Here is a 16006-nt window from a genome sequence, read left to right as displayed (position 1 = left end):
CACACTTTTATAATGGAAAGTGGTAGGTATATTTTAACTATATATGCTACTACTGGTCTGTTTATAATACATAAACACAGCCAAGTCATTTCTAGATATTTTGCATCAGCCAGAAACAAAATGCTTTCCCAGTACTTTCTTCCCTACATAAATGGCAAAAGCAGCAGAAGAAATATGAATCTCAACTAGTTGGGATCCAACTACAAAGGTTATATCCTAAAGACATCTTGTCTCATCCAACTAACTAGCTAGTACCATTCATGCATATGATGGTTGGCCACAAACTATTTTTTATGGATTTCGATCATGAAATTTTGAATATCCACATATAACATTGTAAAGCGGTTTTTATGCTTTTGGCAGATCTATATGCTTATTAAACATAAATTATGAAAGTGAGCCATTTATAAAGAAAGAGCAAGTTGCCTAAATCAGATATTTGAGTATCCAAGAGTCTATGTGAATGCTGATATGGAGAAAGGAGTTTCCTAACTTAGAGTATCAAATGAAAAAACTGGGCCATGAGCTAAGTTCCCTCTAAGCTGCACAGCCACGCAACAGCCTATTAAGTGCCACAAAGGTACTCAAAGATGCAGCGGGGAGAGATGCCTAGAACTGACTCTCAGCCCACCTGAAGGTTGTTGCTTCTGCTTGTAACAAGCTCAGCTAAGTATCCCCGACTGTTGATCATCCTGACTGCGCATACAAGTATGTGTCTGGAGTTTAAGGTGGGGAGAAGTGCCTGAAGAGTTATGTAAATTTCTCTCTTTTCCAAACAGCTTATGATACAGTGAGGATTCCGCTCAGGACCACTGCTCTTGTACCACATGTTGAGATGTAAGAGCTCCCCTTTCCTTCCAGATGGCATCAGTCATTACGGTATCTCACAGCAGTTCTAGTAAGTGGATGCCATCCATGAATTTTGTAGATGTAACCACCATTGGAGAGACATTTTACTGTGGAAAGAAGTCTTGCAGTATGAGAAGTGGAATTGTGAGTCTGAGTAGGGAAGCTCAGTAGGTAGTACTGCAGGCACCAGAGATGAAATTTTTCCCCATGAGAGTAGATATGCCTGAAATGAACATAATCATAGTAAGACCTTCATGCAGGAATGAGCACTAGGAAGAATCTTATGTGTTTTCTCCAGAATCCGTGCTTGCCTGTTTCTGGCGAGGAAGGCTCTGCAGAGTGTGATATTCAGCCAAACTCCCATGTTTTTTATTGTCAGGACAGGGACAAACTGCCTTTTCACCAGACTGATTGTAAACCCATGTTGTTGAAGGGTGTGTACTGTGAGTTGTTGTTCCGGACCAACTTCTATAGAAAGAGAGCTCTTATCAGAATGTCATCAAGAAAAAAGGTACAGATGTACCCCTTTCTGACATAGGGATGCTCATATTACTCCTATCACTATCCTAGGATAATGGTAATACCAAAAAGAAGGGCTTTGTACTGCACGTACAGAGTGCCATAAGCAAACCTTTGGTACTGTCTGTACATGGGAATGTGGAGATCTGTTGACTTGAAGTCAACAGAAGTTAAGAAATTCCCCTGGGTTATAGCCACAATAGTGGCTATGAGCCATGTCCATTTTTAGCTTGTAGAAATGGATCAATTTATTGAGTGTCTTTAAATCCAGGACACTTCTGTTCTCCTCTGATTTCTTCAAAACCAGGAACAGTATGGAGTATAAGCTTTGAAGAAAGTGGTTGATTTGCCTGAGCATAGCTTTCTTCTGGATGGGTTGAGGAAGTCCTTTTGAATTCTGTAGCATCAGCCTTGGAAAGAGATAGGTGCCCCTCCCCCAAGGGACTGTTGGAGGGCGGGAAGTAGTAATTGATTCCTCTGAGGAGCATTCCTGGAGAATGAATCACTTCTGGGTTTAATGGGCCTGGTTTTCTTTTATCTATTCATAGTTAGTACAGACATGGTAGGAGAGACAACGGACTAAGTGTCATAACCCCCAAACCACTGCCTAGGGCAGAAAAAACAGATTTATCATCATTAACAGAGACAAGAGATTGGATGCAACTTTTTCTATTGGTTCTCTGAAAAAAAAAACAAAAAAAACAAAAACAAAACTCTATCCCCTAAGTATAGGTTTGCTACCAAAAACCTGTCTTGTGGAAGTATCCGCCTTCCGTGGCTATAGCCACAGATGCCTCTTGCCATCACGTTGTATGGACTCGATCCGGTGAAGGACCTGAAAGCTTCAAACGAGGCCTCTAAAACTAGAGCAGATATTAAGGAATTTCTCTTTAAGGAGGATTCCACCCCTTTGGCCCTTTTCTCTCTTTGGGGGGAAAATGTCAGAGCAGGAACTCTGTATAAGCAAGTTCTGCTCTTGTGGGGGGAAAAAATGGTCTTCGCTGAAGCTCTGAGAGCTGTTGAGACGGACTCTGCAGAGAGCGGATTCCACCCTTCTGTCAGTACAAACTTGGGTAGGATTTTTTGTTTGTTTTTTTAAACTCAGATGCTTTGTCTTTGCTGGGTTTACCATTCTGCTATAGGCTGTAAAGACAGGAAAGCCATGATGAAAATGTAAGGTTCAGTTTTAGAGCGCACTGGAAAACGTGTGTGTGTATTTTATGTCCTCATCCCCTTTTTAATCCTTTATGTGCGAATGCTCAGGAGAGATACCCCAAAACAGTAAGAACCTTACTCAGACACACAAAAAACTGGAGCGATTCCTGGGGATCCTCTGGGGTTGTTGGGTTGGGTTTTTTTGGCACTTTAGGTCTGCATTTGTGACCCTTATTCTGCCTAGAGGGAAGACTAGCAGGAGAGAGGGCTGAGGATTTGGAGTCATAAGACTCTGGGGAGGGAAGCCTATGCTTTTCCACTGGAGAGGACTCTACGATAGCTGCCAAGAAGCAGACCAAAAGCCTTTTCTAAAATGGCTGCCTATGGCACATGAGTTCCCGACTCCAAAATGGCCACTACAAACAGAAGAGGGGATAGAGGCAGGAAAACTAATGTATCTGTGCTGCTGGCAGCTCTCAGGACACCTGAGGAATGGAGGGAGTGTCCTGAGTGCAGTATGCCCTCTGGCAGGGAGGGCGGGGTGGTCCTGGCAACATATGTAGCCCTCTGTTGTGCCTGGGCTGGTGGAGGAGAGGGGAAAGCGGACTGGTGACCTGGGGCTTTACCGTGCACCAGTTGTGTTGACTGGAGTTCCTGGGGGCTCCACAGTGGATGCTTCTGGTGGGGGACACCTGGCAATGTGGTTCGGTCTGCATCAGTGCCACATATTGGGCCCATGTCCTGGGTCCTTTGTCTGTCTCCTGGCGGTATCTAAAGTGCAACCTCCTGAGATGGGACCCCGATGATGGGGCCCAGTCTGTGTCCATGACCACAAATTGGATCCTGATATCCTGGGCACTTTCTTCAGCACTTGTTTGCCTGAGGCCACTGCTGTACTGTCCTGTGGGACAAGTCAGCAGTCTGCTTTTTAACCTGTGATAGCAGTGACATTGCAGAAGCAAACGGAACACTTTCCCCCTTCAATACAATTGGCCACGGGTGACAATGCCCTTGGCCTCACCCTCCTTTTATGCTTTCTTAGCTACTATTAGGACTAATTTTGGAGGTGGATGGGGGGAAAGAGGTTGGTAAAAGTCCCTGCAATTCAGAGCTCCATAAGGTAAATTTTAATGGCCCTTAAACCTCCAGTAACCCCACACTAAAAAAAAAGAGAGCTAAGGAAACAGAACCTAAAAAAAAAAAAAAGGCAAAATGAAGAATATTAATAAGGCTATGGACAAGTATCAGACGGGTAGCCGTATTAGTCTGAATCCACAAAAACAACGAGGAGTCCAGTGGCACCTTAAAGACTAACAGATTTATTTGGGCATAAGCTTTCGTGGGTAAAAAACAACTTCTTCAGATGAATGAAGTGAAAATTACAGATACAAGCATAAATATACTGGCACATGAAGAGAAGGGAGTTACCTTACAAGTAGAGAACCAGTGATGACAAGGCCAATTCAGTCAGGGTGGATGTGGACCACTCCCAATAATTGATGAAGAGGTGTCAATACCAAGAGAGGGAAAATTGCTTTTGTAGTGAGCCAGCCACTTCTAGTCCCTATTTAAGCCCAAATTAATGGTGTTAAGTTTGCAAATGAATTGTAGCTCTGCAGTTTCTCTTTGAAGTCTGTTTTTGAAGTATTTTTTTGTTGAAGGATGGCTACTTTTAAATCTCCCTGGACATTCAAGTGTTCTCTTACTGGCTTTTGTATGTTACCATTCCAGATGTCTGATGTGTGTCCATTCATTCTTTTATGTAGAGACTGTCCAGTTTAGCCAATGTACATGACAGAGGGGCATTGCTGGCACATATCACATTAGTAGATGTGCAGGTGAATGAGCCCCTGATGGTGTGGCTAGTGTAGTGGGGTCCTATGATGGTGTCGCTAGAGTAGATATGGGGACAGAGTAGGCAATGGGTTTTGTTACAGGGATTGGTTCCTGGGTTAGTGTTTCTGTGGTGTGGTGTGTAGTTGCTGGTGAGTATATTCAGGGTGGGGGGCTGTCTGTAAGCGAGGACTGGTCTGCCTCCCAAGGTCTGTGAGAGAGAGGGATCGTTTTCCAGGATAGGTTGTAGATCATTGAGGATGTGCTGGAGAGGTTTTACGTGATGGCCAGTGTGTTCTGTTATTTTCTTGTTGGGCCTGTCCTGTAGTAGGTGACTTCTGTGTAACTGTCTCACTCTGTCAATCTGTTTCCTCATTTCCCCAGGTGGGTATTGTAGTTTTAAGAATGCTTGATAAAGATCTTGTAGGTGTTTGTCTCTGTCTGAGGGACTGGAGCAAATGCGGTTGTATGTTAGGGTTTGGCTGTAGACAATGGATCGTGGGAGGTGTCCTGGATGGAAGCTGGAGGCATGTAGGTAAGAATAGCAGTCACCAGGTTTCCGGTATAAGGTGCATTTATGTGACCATCACTTATTTGCCCTGTAGTGTCCAGGAAGTGGATCTCTTGTGTGGACTGGTCCAGGCTGAGATTAATGGTGGAGTGGAAATTGTTGAAAGCCAGGTGGAATTCTTCTAGGGCCTCCTTTCCCTGGGTCCATATGATGAAGATGTCATCCATGTAGCGCAAGTAGAGGATGGGTGCTTGGGGATGAGAGCGGGGGAAGCATTGTTCTAAGTCAGCCATAAAAATGTTGTCATACTGTGGGCCATTCGGGTACCCATAGCAGTGCCACTGACTTGAAGGTATAAGTTGTCCCCAAATATGAAATGGTTGTGGGTGAGGACAAAGTCACAAAGCTCAGGCACCAGGTGTGCCGTGGCCTCATCTGGGATACTGTTCCTGACAGCTTGCAGTCCACCTTGTGTGGAATATTGGTGTAAAGAGCTTCTACATCCATGGTGGCCAGGATGGTGTTTTCAGGAATATAACCAATGCATTGTAGTTTCCTCAGGAAGTCGGTGGTGTCTTGAAGATAACTAGGAGTGCTGGTAGCATAGGGTCTGAGGAGAGAGTCCAAACAGCCAGATAGACAGTCTACAGAGAATGTGACTCATCACTTTTGGAAGCAGAAAAAAGGATATGGAGGAGCTCTTCGGTAGGAAGAGTTATCTGGAGAGTCAACCCACCCATCTGCCTCCTATAGGATGAAGGACTACTGAATTTATGGACCCATCCCCAAAGAAAGAATTGGCTAAGTGACCACGTCTCTCTCTCCACTGGCTGGGTTCACCTTAAAAACACACCTACTGACAGAGCCCATCTATGAACTTGTAATAAGCCAGGCATTCCCAATGGAGATGATGTGATTCTAAAGCTCATTTTCATTACAGAGCGAGATGAATCCAGCATCATCTAGTGCACAGGTCATTAGACTGGGTCTCAGGAGATCTGGGTTCTATACCCAACTCTACTATTAATCTCATGGTTGTTTTTAGGCAAGTCACTTTTGCCTCTACTTCCCCTCACACTTTCTGTATTGGCTATTTAGACTGTAACCTCTTTGGGGTAGGGACATGATATATTTGTACAGTGCCTAGCACAACTAGATATACCACCTTTAGATCACTTTGCCAGATGCACTAGTTCAAGCGGGCATTTTCCCCGGACAGCAGTGACATAAGAAAACCAACACAACTTTCTGTAACAAAGTGGTTTAGAATAAGTGGGTGAAAGAGTTTGCCTTTTAGAGGAAGAATAGTCTAACTTTAAGGGCCCCATCCTACAAGCCCTCCCTATGTTGAACTCTCAACATATCCTGTGTAACATGCTCTCTAGTGACATTTAGGCTCAGATTAAGTTTGATATTCAGAATCAGAAGCCCTACCCAGCCCTGAAGTGGCAGGAGATGAGGTCAATGGTAGACTTTCCAAAACCAGGCCCTAAGTTTGAAACTATGATGATAGGTACTCTAAAAATACATATAATAAAATAATTATTTAAAAACAATAAAACTGGGAAATCACATCCTTTTCTATCTCTGGAGTCATATAGCATAACTTCTGGCTCCCAGACTCTTGAAGATATAGGAGATGCACTACAGCTTAAATTGCATTTTTACCTTGAAACAGCCAAGTTTTTAGGTGTTTACAGCTTCTGATGGCCCTGAAATACAAAAGAAAATAATTAAAACACCACATACATAAAATTCCATTATTGATACAAGTTCTATTCTTATGTCATTCATACTGACCAGATACAATAGGAAAACAGAATTCTGCAAACAACGCATTAAAATAATCCATTGTGAGCATATAAATTAATGCGTTTTCAGACACAAAATATGCAGAAAAGGTGAAAGGAATAAGTCCTCAAGCATGCTAAAATACAGAGAGGTGGATTTGCTGAACAATCAAAATTCTTTCACTACACAGAAAAAGACTAGACATACAGAAAAACCTCTTTCATGACACAACCACTGAAATTAAATTACTTCCAATGAAGGTGTGATGCACAGAAAAATTCAAAGTCCTATACAATGTGAAGCAAAGAGATACCTGAAATAACTGCCTTAGGAGTATAGGCATATAAAAGAAGGAAATGTGCTCAGTGAACTAGAGCACCCAAAATGCTTTGCAATATTCTCCTCATTATTAGAGCATGGTGACTATATGAGCAGACCGCAAAAAGGAAATGGAGAAAGAACAATTACTGGTAGAGCGGTGAGGGGGGCAAAAAAACTCTTAAAAGAAAATAATTCTATACCATTATAGTTCACTGAGATTTTGAATAAATTGGTAAAAAGCAACAGAGGGTCCTGTGGCACCTTTGAGACTAACAGAAGTATTGGGAGCATAAGCTTTCGTGGGTAAGAACCTCACTTCTTCAGATGCAAGTCATAAATTGGTGTAGAATTAAAATTGAGGAGAAGAATCCAGAGAAGGCTGGGAGATGTCCTTTAAAAGTTCTGAATGGTCTCTTCTCTTGAGAATTTTTAGGTAAAACATGTACAGTATTTAAAACTAATTGAATGGGATGGCTGATTCAGATTTAAAATAATTACCAAACAGGGACTTAATTCAGCACAGGTATAACTCCCCTGAAGTTATTTATGTCAAGGCTCAATTAGGCCAACTATTTATAGACTTAAAAATACAGGAGTTAATGAAGAGTTGAAAATTATTTTCTGAAAGCTTATAGTTCTGGGTTTTGTGATTCCCTCAGGGCAGTCTCTGTCCCTGTCCCCTTAAGTCTAGGGGTAAATTCTGCATCATAGTGCCATATAGGACCATCCAATATTTAATACTTTGTAGTACCTAGACACAACAGGAATGGTGAAGGATGAAGAACCACCTAAATATCCTGAGAAGCGTGTAGACGGTGATGGGGAGTTTACATATGTTTGATATTATTTGAATGAGCTTCTCTGTAAAGATAGGGCCTGATCCAAGTGCCAGTAAAGTCTTTGGAAAGACTCCCATTTTCATTTTTTAAACCCACAGTTTGATTCCATATTTGCTGTTCACTTCTAATTATTTGCTTGAACAAAACATGGCTATGACACTTTCTTGGGGTTTCCAGGACCGATTGTCACTTTCTTACCGCCCCCCCACCCCAAGGGGAAGACCTGCTGGTGCTTAACTGGACATCAACACTGTTTGTTTGGGTGGCTAACAATGGTGACGTCAACCTCCTCAGGGCTATGCCAGCCCTTATTTTGCCTTGCAGTTAACAAGAGGTGCACTCCAGTCCCCTTGAAGCATTCCCCTTTGTGACCAGCCTGTCACTGGACACACACAGAAATTACCAGGTTTGCTATCCCCACAGGGACAGTGAACATACTAGCTTATTTGATTCATCCGAGGATCAACTCCTATTTAACATCACAATACAGATATTGTAATTGTACAGTTGTAGTAAACCACCACCACCAAAAACAAAACAAAAAACCTCCATAATCTTGTCAAAAAGATTAAGATTTAAGAGCAAGGATGAGGAGAAACAAAATGGTTATATTAAAAAAAAAAAAAAAAAAAAAAAAACACCACACAAGCCTGGATCTACACTTCTTGATCATCACCTTTCCTATATAATAAAGGGAGATTTAGGGTTTAGTCTTTTGCAGAGCTAGCTGATTTCAGCCAAATCAGGATCCAAGCATTCTTTGGGCACCCCTCTTCCATCAGAGATTTTCCAGGATGAATGGATTACAAAGTGTCTCCTTGCATTCTACTTATATTCTTCAAAGTTGATTTTTTGCCCCCAGAGAGAGGGCAACCGCCTATGGCCTAGTCTCCTGAGTCTTCCTGTCCCCTTGTTGATTTCATATATAAATTGGGCTCTCATTGTGTTTGCATGGAATGCTTAATTTACATGTGCACCAAGATAGTCAGATGACTATACATCCTAACTCCTGTCTGAAGAAACCTGTTTTTCTCCCTTTGATTGGTGGCAGACTTTAAAAACATATATTCAGTACATATATACACACACACACACACACAACTCAAATATAATCCTTACATACATCACACAATGAGTATAAGGATCAGTCTGACACAAGCTTTTATTAGAGACCTTACAGGACATTCTTATGGACAAATACTATGAAAGTGGCACACTAGGTATAGTGAGTCTATCAGGCCCGTTAAAAGTTGTTGTTACAGAACACTGAGCCCTTTGTCAGCTGGTACCAATGGGCCTGTGGCACAATGGCTAGTATATTCAATCACCACAAAATGCTTTACAGTCATAAAATCTCACATCACCTTCCCGTGGGATAGTTTTGTTAACAACATTTTGCACATGGAAAAAACTACAAACCTCTCTGTGCCTATAATGACCCATCAAGGTAGAAAGGATGATCTAGTAGTTAGGGAACTGGACAGACTCAGGTTCAGTTCCTGGATCACCCAGACTTGCTCAAGGACATACAAGACTCCATCTACACTATGAGCTAGGGCTGTGATTTTCAGCTCACATACACATACCCGTGCTCTCATCAAGCTAGCATGAGTATACATGGTAGGGTAGCAGCACAGCTTAGCCATGCAGAATACATACTCACTGGTTTCAGACTGGTTTGTACTTGGCCATGCCTCCTCTACCACTGCCCAAGCTACTGCAGCTACACTAATATTTGCACCTGTACTAGCTTAATGAGAGCTAGCGTGGGTATGTGTGCACAAGCTGGGAATTACACACTTAGGCTACATTTACACTACAAGCTAAGTCTTTCTGTCTCTCATTTTCCCACCTGTAAAAATAGGATATGCTCTCCTACATCAAAGGGTAGAGTGAAAACAGATACATTAATGACGAGGCACTCACACTAGGGTGATGAGGGCTAGATATACAGCTCAACTGATTTGTGCCAGATCTGGGGGCAGAACTGGCATCTGATTCCTTGCTTTCCCAAGATGACAGTTTCCTTATAATAATCAAAGCTCTAAGTTACCATCATAAAATGTCACATGAAAAGTTAAAATGCAAATTGTAAATTTACACCCTAGCATGTAGAATGAACATCTCAGATTATTTTTCTTAAATTAAAAGAGCTATTAGAAAAACTGTAGCACTCCATGGCTAAGTGTGGCAGATGGCGTATACGAGGGATTGGTGTGCATTTACAGTAAACAAATTCTTTATCTTTGACGGGTCATGGGGAGAACTAAAATGGTCTCCAATTCAGTCAGGGAGTACTCAAAGATACAGACATTCAAATATATTAATTACGGTGAAATATATTAAACTGAGCTTAAAGAACTGATGGAACCTTTTATGAAGATTTTTAAATGTGGCTTCAGGAGCTGACAGCATGATGTAATTTGTGAATGTGCTGCAAACTGTTCAACATCTGCTACTGAGGATACTGTCAAGGGTTTGATGCCACTGATGTGGTCAAATTTTAATCCTGGTGTTTGATGACATGTTATGGAACTCATTAGTGACCTTTGTACTTGGGATGTCAAACAGAAAGACTATACAACTGACTTAATTGCCTTACAAGGCAGAAAAAAACAAATGTCAAAACTGCTAAATAGTTATAGAATTCACCAGCAGATGAGATTGTAATGTATGGCAATATAATTAGAACTTTTCTTATAATGAGATTAATAGTATGAGCACTCTTCATGTAATGTTTATATAAAGTTCAGATAAAACATTAATGAAGTGTTGCATTTTCCCCATATAAACTTTTTTTTAATATTACCAGCAAAAATAAAATAAAATAAATAAAAATGCTAAGCCAAACATTCACCAAAGGAATTTTGTCTGGATTTTAAAATCTAGCCATAAACATTCTGTGTAGATTGTAACTCTTCATGTGCCTAACTTATGTGCACACACAGTAGATGTGGGTTTACAAATCAGTTATTTCCCAGGCTCATCTGTATGGCTGACTGGCCATCTGAGCTTGCAAATAACTGATTGGTGCACTCACATCTAGTATTTGCATTAATAAGCTCGGCATATGCATGCAATGATGAGTGTCTGCTTTGAAAATTTGACCATTTGTGGTCACTCTGCCAACATCTGATTTCCAGTTCTTTTTCGAATGTGCACACTGGACACCCTATTTGACCCAAGCGGTTAGCCAGTTTGGAGTCTTGTGGGTTGTTTCATCATCAGTTTCTCTTCCTAATGTAGTCAGGTATTTCTTTGTGTACATTCCTTATAAACAAACAGGGTTGCATCAAAGCCTTGTTTTCCTGAACATAGTAGAATCAAACAGGAGACAGTTTCATTGCTCAATCTTCCAAGCCTTTTTCGCAAGCCAGAACTCTACCCAAAAAAGCCCCCTCTCTTAGCTTTCTCTTAGAATCATGCTACAAGTGCTTCTCTGGCTGTCCTTGGCTTTCTGCTGCCTTCTCTGTTGCTTCTGTGGCATTTCAACTGTTTTTCCCCCCAGACACTTCACTTAGATAAAAATCTATCTTTCTATAGCTAATCTTGTTTTTTGGTTTAAAGTGATTGTAAGTGATAGGAAACAGATCAAAACAGATTAATAAATTAGTAGATTAAATTTAGCTTAGTAAATAAACAAAGACGCAAACTAAGCCTAACATACTAAATATATTGGATATGAATTAGTCTGGGTGAGAAGCTGCTGATACTAGAAGTTCACCAGGTTTCCATATGCAGCTAGAAATCCTTTTAGCCTGGGACTAGCACTTCCCCCAGTTCAGTCTGTTCCTCAGGTGTTTCCAGGAGTGCCTTGTGTGGGGAGTGAGGCCACTAAATGATGTAACACCTCACCTTATATAGCTTCAACATATGGCAGGAACCCTTTGTCCCAAAACCAGTTCAGAGCCTAGTTTCCAGAAAAATACAGGTACCCAAAATGGAGTTCAGTATCATGTGGTCTGGTCACATGAAACTAAACTTTTCCATAGCCCATTGTCTTTGCTGATGAGCCATCAACACTGTCTAGCCTTTAAGGTACAACAATGAAGAAGCTAGTTCTGAGTGTTCCCAGACTAAGAACATTTGAAATACAGAAAGCTAGTCAATATTCATATCTTCAGATACAAAAATGATACATGCACACAAATAGGATAATCATATTCAGCAAATCATAACTTTTCCAATGACACCTCAAATGACTCATCTTGTGCAAATTGCCTCATAATTATGTCATAATCAGATCATAATCATACAACTATGAATAATATGGGATGCAGTGTCACAATCCCCACTAGCATCAATGAGGTTTCACCAAGTGCCCAGGATATCACACTTGTAGTCTTCTCTCAGAATATGAGTCCCAAAGCAGGAAAGTGTGAACCAGTTTAGACAAAGTTTTCTAAACACTACGTATGTTCCTCTAAATATTAGCATTGGATTGAAAAAAGGGGGGGGGAGGGGAAGAGATCAGTTGTATAGCCTCTCCTAATTTTCTCCACGATACCTTTGTTTTTCTGAGTTTAACTGATTGCTTGTTTTCAAATCCCATATTACATATAGTATCTCATTCCTCGTTTAAAGCTTTTAACATTTTCTTTAGTAGTGGTGGTGGGGGTGGTAATTTACTCTTTGAGCTTTTCAGATTCCTTGTTGCTCATTCTCCCTGAAATTTACCCATTGTACCTATTTATCCCCTAAAGCTAAGGCAACTACAGATCTACCCATGTGATCTATTGCAGCCATATAATTTAAATTGTATTTGTCTGGAGAGAGTGTAATCTGCAGTAAAGAATCCTGGGATAAATTTTCTGTGAACAATGATGTACAAAAATAAACTGTAATGAATTAAGTTAAAAATGTTAAGCCAAGTTCTGAACACATTACCTCTCAGTTTCTTATCTCATAAGCTTTCAATAGGCTCGTCTTGTCTGGCCAGTCATTAAAGGGACCCTTTAATAGCTTTTATAGAACCTAATTAGTTATTTCCCTGAGGTTTTATTACGGTAGCTATCAGAGTGACATCAAGATCAACAAAGTTATTTCAGCTTTTTTTCTTTCATTGGATTATTGAAGACAATTTGTTTTAAACAAACAAATATTCTGCTGCTGTATTTGGATCCCAAGTGTTGCAGCAGGAAGGACCTGAAAGGAAAGCTGCCATCATTGATGTTCATTATCCAGAATGCTAAATGAAAACAAAGCTCATAAATAGTGATGAGTATACTGTGTTTTTGTTTTGTTTTTAAAATCTTTCACTTTTAGTAATAAGGTGTTATCAATAACATAGGTACGGAGATGTGCTAGTTTACACCACAATATTTTAAAACTCACCGTGCCCATTTAACATTTCATCCTGAACAACAAGTTCTCTTTGGTGTTTGTTCCTTGAGTCATTCTGCCAAAACCTCAACATAATGAAACCTGGGCTTTTTCACCCTATTTATCCGAGTTAGGCAATCCTATGTAGTCTTTCAAAGATCATTTTTGGCAAGTTACATACAACTGGCTCGGTATTGAGTATCAAGGTAATTGGAGTTATGATTCATGTCAGACAACTGTTTAACACAGTGGGTTGACATACGCAGGTGCAACTCTATTGTCTTCAATGTCCTAAAAGCTTATGATGTACTGCTGTAAGTATAAGTGTTTTAGGTTCTAAAAGGTACTGCGGCATGTGGCTCATTTAACCCAGAAAGGCTGGGACTGCACCTTGTTCACACTCAAGTAATGTACTGAAGAGGATGTCTTTGCACAGCTGTGGTCATTGCATCTTTCACTGAAAGTGATGTGCTCTCTTTGTATACATGCCTGATGATGGAGATTATCAGATCTGAAAGCAATAGAAAGACTTTTCAGGAAAAACAGGCATGACCATGGGATGTGGTTTAAGTCCCGTCCCCCCACTCTCACACACACACACACACACACACACACACACACACACACACACACATAAGTGTGTGCACGCGCAGAAATAAAACTAGAGTGTTTCAGGTGCTTTATCCAAACCCCCACATTCCAGGATTCAAATAAATTATTACAGTTTTGAACTCGCTCTACTTGACCATGTTCTTACACTATGTAAAGGAGTTGAGTAATATGGGGCCAGATTTTAAAGATGCAGTTTGCATACACCCAGCTTTTTTTAAATATAGTTGATTCGCAAAATGGGAGTGAATGCAAAAAACTGTGTCTTTAGAAATCTGGACCCAAAACCTCAGCCCTCTATGGACCCCTTTGAGATGATCCAACAGTGCAAAGAAGACATAGTAGTAGCTTAAACTACCAAAAGGAGGATTCCTGCAGCAAGGAGAGAATCCCCTGGTGGAATAGAGCCTCCAAAGTGCACCATGTGCTACTCTTCACAGCCCCTCATGTAGGAGGAGAGTCAGGGCATGGCAGTTTGTAATAAAACCATTCTTGTCCCAGATAGGCCTGATCCTATATGAGCAGTGAAGCATGGAGATTGGATTAAACGGAGCTTCAAACTAGTCAAACTATCCTGAAGTCTGGTGCCATGCACAACTTAGCCAAATGCAAGAATCTTGCTAAACAAACTTGGAACATCATCGAAAATTTTATCAAGTTCGGTTGATAAAGATAACTGTGTTGATGTAATATACTTGGACTTCTATATGGCATTTGACTCTGTGCTGCATGACATTTTGCTTTAAAAACTAGCATTATTAAAAATCAATAATGCACGTTAAGTAGATTTTAAAAATGGCCGATAGATTTCAAAATGTAACTGTTAATGGGGAATCAGCATTAAATGAGTTTGGAGGTTCTAGTGGAGACCTGCAGGGTTAGTGTCTTGACCCAAAGCTATTTAACATTTTTATCAAATGTAATTAAAAGAAAATATAAAATCATTGCTTATAACATTTGAAGATGTCAAAAAAAGTTAGTATGGGGAATGATGAATAAGGTCACTCACTCCAAGCTATCTGCATTGCTAGGTAAGCTGGATGCAAACAAACATACATTTTAATATGGCCAAATACAAAGTCATACATTTAGGAGCAAAGAATGTAGGTAACACTTACAGGATGGGACATAGTGTCCTGGAAAGCAGTGACTCTGAAATGGACTCCGGAGTCATGGTGGGTAATCAACTGCATATGAACTCCCAATGCTATGCTGTGGCTAAAAGGGCAAATTGCAATCCTTGAATGCATAAACAGGGCAAGATCAAATAGGAGTAGGTATTACATTTGTATATATCATTAGCAAGACTACTGACATACCATTTCCAGTTCTGGTGCCCACACCTCAGAAAAAGGTTGAAAAATTGGACAGGATTCAGAGAAGAACCATGAGAACAATTTGAGGACTGGAAAACATTTTAAAATCTCTCACTTTCATTCAACCTTCATTCTTTTCTTCCCACTACTCTCACTCACTGAGTTATGTCTAAAATTTGGCCCCAATCCTACGATTGATTGTGCACCGATAGTCAGTTGAAGGGTTGGGGCCTTAGATTGCAAACTTTGTGGAATGGAGACTGTCATTTATTCAGTGAAGTGCCTGGCACACTTGAGGCACTGAATACATTTTTTTTAAAAGCACTGAAGTGGGATCCGATGTTACAATTAGTATATGCTTTTTGTTTCAGTACAGTAAAATGACAGCAACAAGCAGGTACTGAAAAGTTATAACTTAGTCACCTCCAAAGCTACAACCAGCTGGAAAGCAGTAGAAAAAGTAAATAAGAACAACAGATACACAAAAACCACAGACACACAATAATCTTGAGAAGTAATAAAAAAGGCTGAATACCATCAATTTTCCTTCTATATTAATATAAAAAATATATTAGAAGTCCACGTTTTCCCAAAAAATAAATGAATTTATAAAGTTTCTTTCCTGTTTAGTTCTCCACTCTCTCTACACCCCTTCTCTCTTTTCCTCTTGCCTTTATTGTTCTCTCTCAATCTTTCTAATTCCTTGATATAAACAAAGGATCTTTTCTTGGGTTAGGGTTTTTCTTTTTTGTTTACCTGCATATATAGTTGCAGCTTTCATTATATGATGACGACTAGTAGTTCGTTATTTAAACAGGAATCCAGCTGGCAAGGGGAAGTCAAGACACTGAGTGCGCCCATGTCATGGCACTAATGACAGTTTAAGAAAGAGGAAAACTGCTAGATGCTAACTGAAAACTGCAGAGCCACATGCCCCAGTT

The 16006-nt window shown here is 40.4% G+C and overlaps 1 long non-coding RNA gene across 1 annotated transcript in view; it reads right to left on the bottom strand.

Annotated features, from left to right (window-relative positions):
* The window catches only part of LOC135981093 (uncharacterized), a 98642-nt gene that overhangs the window by 57882 nt on the left and 24754 nt on the right, over positions 1–16006 (bottom strand). The window contains exon 2 of the long non-coding RNA XR_010598058.1: positions 6536–6579. This is a non-coding gene — a long non-coding RNA (uncharacterized LOC135981093). The remainder of the gene's footprint in view (positions 1–6535; positions 6580–16006) is intronic.

Source organism: Chrysemys picta, chromosome 2 (genome assembly GCF_011386835.1).
Source record: "Chrysemys picta bellii isolate R12L10 chromosome 2, ASM1138683v2, whole genome shotgun sequence".
Lineage (NCBI taxonomy): Eukaryota > Metazoa > Chordata > Testudines > Emydidae > Chrysemys > Chrysemys picta.
This window is presented reverse-complemented; position numbering and strand designations above follow the sequence as displayed.